The sequence below is a fragment of the Mesitornis unicolor genome, unplaced genomic scaffold (genome assembly GCF_000695765.1).
Source record: "Mesitornis unicolor isolate BGI_N332 unplaced genomic scaffold, ASM69576v1 scaffold17517, whole genome shotgun sequence".
NCBI lineage: Eukaryota > Metazoa > Chordata > Aves > Mesitornithiformes > Mesitornithidae > Mesitornis > Mesitornis unicolor.
This window is the reverse complement of record NW_010195938.1, coordinates 9,566-13,348: the sequence shown is the minus strand read 5'-3', so window position 1 is coordinate 13,348 and position 3,783 is coordinate 9,566.

The window sequence follows — 3,783 nt, the reverse complement described above, 5'->3', positions numbered from 1 at the left end:
ATCCTGCACATTTTTAGTGTGCCGAGACATGAGGCTAACAGTCAAGTGCCTGAAGAGGGCAGATGATCTATGTATCTGCGTTACCTGACGTATTATAGTTTAAGTAACAACACTTAGCACTTGTTTAGCACTCACCGCTTCCCCAAATCCTTGCGAGAAAGGGAAGGATTGCTCTCAGTGTTACAGCTGTGAAGAGGGAAGGAAGAGACTTGCCAAGGCCCTTCAGTGAGCAAGTGGCAGTAGAAAGATCAGAATTTGTCAGCACCTGCCTCCCAATCCCATGTCGGTCTGGTCAGTTGTGCTGCTCCTCTGCGGTTCGTTAAGGAAGTTTTAGAGATCACTAATTGGTTATCAAGTCCCACTCCATGCGACTACACTGGATGCATGCACCATTTGAAAAGAGGTCAACACAACCGCTCCTCTCGTAATGCCCATTTTAGTTTTAAAGAAACCGAGCGCTTCCCTCATTTCCTCATCTCCGAGTGATCTGTCACACCGAAGACACAATGACACAGCAGCACTTTGCTCTGAAGCAGTGGAAATCAGATGCAATCGCTGTAGGAGCAGGAGCAGCTTTCATTCCTTTCCTGAGGGAGAGCACTGATCTTTTGAGAGGAAAAAAGGATGAATATGTTTTTACACAAACTGATCAAACTACTTTTCATTCTAAACGAATACAAGACTGACTGAAAGTCTCAGGTGTACTAATTTTCTCCAGCTAAGTCATCCGAGCGTGCACTATGAAGCTAGCAGCTAATAAAATAGTTATCCAGGAACATCAGAAGGCATTTTCCTTCCCTGACAGGCCTTCACTTCTAGCAGCTAAGAGCAAGAGCACTTACAGTGACATCTAAAGGACCTGTAAACATCGCGAGAAGAGCCACGTCTGATGTTCCTCCACTAAAGCAGTCCTTTCCTCTGCACCCCCAGGAAGCTGACAAGGATAACCAAGCCTCCCACCGCCCCTGCCTCAAAAGGGGAAATTTGCTTACTTGTTTGTTCTCCCACTGAGTTTCCTCTGCAAAATTTGAGAGATAGGATTTGGGTTATCAGGGATGGAGTCTGGCAGAGACTCCTGGGCACAGTTCAGGCTGCATTCAAGAACTGCCTCTGCACACCCCCCTTCACCTATAGAGCACAACCGCCCAAATTATGCAAAGTGTACGGGCTAGAAGGCACCCTCCCATTTCAAGGGGTTATCACCAAGTAATTCCTCTCTCCTTCTTCTTGGCTTACTTTTACCCACTGGGTAAAAAAGATGGCAGCAAAGGATGCTCTTAAATTGTAAGGATTTTATCCACATTTATACACGTAACAATCGATGCTTTTTCCTGCGGATACATTGACAACAATGTACAGAAAAAAGCTGTGATTTTTTAAAAAATGGTTTTTTCTTTCTAAGCAAATTAAACTGCTTTACTTGCATCCAGCTGTTGCCAATCTCAGCTTAGGTTATAACTCAAATAGAAGAAAAGACACGTAACCTCCTGAAAATAGGTGCTTCCTTCTAATGACAGTGGCTTTTAAAAGCACCTTTTAGATACAAAATGAACATTACCAGCTACATGAATAGTACATTTTAAAAAAAGTTGTAATACTGTTTATCTGAAGGTGAGACACAGGCACTGCTGGAAAAGTCTGGCCAAGTTGAAGTTTCCAAATGAAAACTTGAGTGCATTCTTATCTTTTGGTCCAATTACACCCTACCAGGGTAGTAATATTTTTTTTTGGATATTAAAAAATGAAGCTCAGCTTGGATCTATCCCCTTTTGCTAGACCTCCAGCTCGTTAACTAGAAGGATATTACTAAGACTTTACATCTGTCCTATTGCGACTGGCCGCCGCTGTCCTCTGCCCAGTCAGATCTCCCCACTATGTACACTGCGGCGTCTTGAAAAAGATACCACAGGACAGCACATCAAGAACCCTGGTACTTGTCATCTTCTCACGGGCGAGGACAATGTTGCCAAGGAAACGCTGCATGGAGCTGATGCTGTAGATGTCAGGACTGTAACTAGGGTTGCTTCTCTAGAAGCTCTCACTGTAAAGCCAGACTGCTGATACTCCAGTCAGCAAACTGAGCCATGCCTCTTCCAGCTCTGTTTTTTGCGCATGCCTAATTCCCTTTAAGTTTTGGCCTGTTTAGGCCCACCTACCACCAAGCCTGCAAACTGGGAGAATTAGCTCTGAAATTACTACCTCACCCTATGAAGATCATCTTCCTTCGCTAGAGGAAGGGAAGCATTTCTTTATTCTCTCTTCTTTCAGTTGTGGCTTCATGCATTTCCATTTGTGTATCCTTAGGAACGGATATTTTTGTTTTGCAATACCTTAACTACAATAAGAATCCCACAAATTCTGTAATACCTCAGTTTTTCAACAGCATTTCTAGCAAGCGACAGCCTTTCATAATGTTATAGCATAGGATAATCTTACGGTTGCCATAGTACAAACTTCACATTTTTAAGCCAACATCAAGAAGCAAAAGCATGAACCCAAACAGTTCTGGGCTGCAGAAGATGCAAACTTCAGCATTTATGTTCTACACTTTGCAATGCAGGCAGGAGAGAAAACATCTTCATATTAATTCAGGGTATTTTGCAGACATGCTCTGAGGCAGACGCTAACATATAACTCAACAGCTTCTCAGGGAAGAGCTTGCCTGGCTGCAGGAATCCCTGTATCATCGCTGCTGCTGCTGCACTGTCTCTGAAAGAGCGTAGCACTGTGCCCTCCGATTTTATCCAGCTGCACAACTTGCAGTTTAAGATGGCAGTTACAATTCTGATCTGTTTAATCAAAGACAGGAAGTTTACCTGGTGATATAAATCTTCAGAAATGCAGTGTTTTCATAGTTTGCAGTACCTGCTGCCTTTCCATTTTCTCTCAGGATTCTGGATGAAATCATTGTTTCCACCTCTTTCATTTAGGTCAATGCCAGTAAGCAACAGAAAGGGTAAGTGTGGGCAGTATGTTGGACAGAATAGCAACTACAAAAATGAGACATCTTTTTTCTTCGCTTCCTTTTTCCTGTGAGAAGGAAAATAAGTAGAAGAAAATATAAACTTCTTAAAAATCAGTTTGCTCCAACCGATCTAAGATAAATAATTCTTCTGACCAAATAATTTCAAAAGTCTGCAGAGAATACAATGAAAATCAAGAACAGCCAAAGTCTATCTGGATGCAAAACTAGACAGGGTAACATTCTTTAGGAGGGGGGAAAAACCAGTGGGCAGTCAAGCCTGCTCCTGCTGAGAGACCTTGCTCTGCTTCCAAATGATACAGCAGGGAAAGCCGCATCAGACATAACGAATCCAGAAACTGAAGGACAAGAAGCAGATGGAAAACAGCACTCAGCAGCTACTTCAGTGATCACCTGGTGAGGACATGCCAAGTACCTGTCTCTAGATCAGAAAAAAGAAACTTCCAGGCAGTTCACAAGCTGGACAAGTCAGTTGAGAGAAGGAACTAAGTCCACACTGTTTACAAGCTCCCTTTTTTCCTTTGGTCTTATCTGTTCTACTACCACAGCCCTGTTTAAGAAGTGCTTGATAAAAATGAAGCGCCTGTGCAAAAGTTTCCCAAGAAATAATCCCAGCCACCCTACCCATAACTGTGGGTAACACTGCAGCTCTCGACCTCATTCTCCCTACCAGCTTCCTCACAGCACAGCAAGGTTTTATGCTGTGGTTCCAGGAAAACTCCACTCAGACAATCTGCAATGGTCCCTACAACTGTATCACTGTACAAACAAAACCACCGCTCTTAAAGTAACCATGAGAT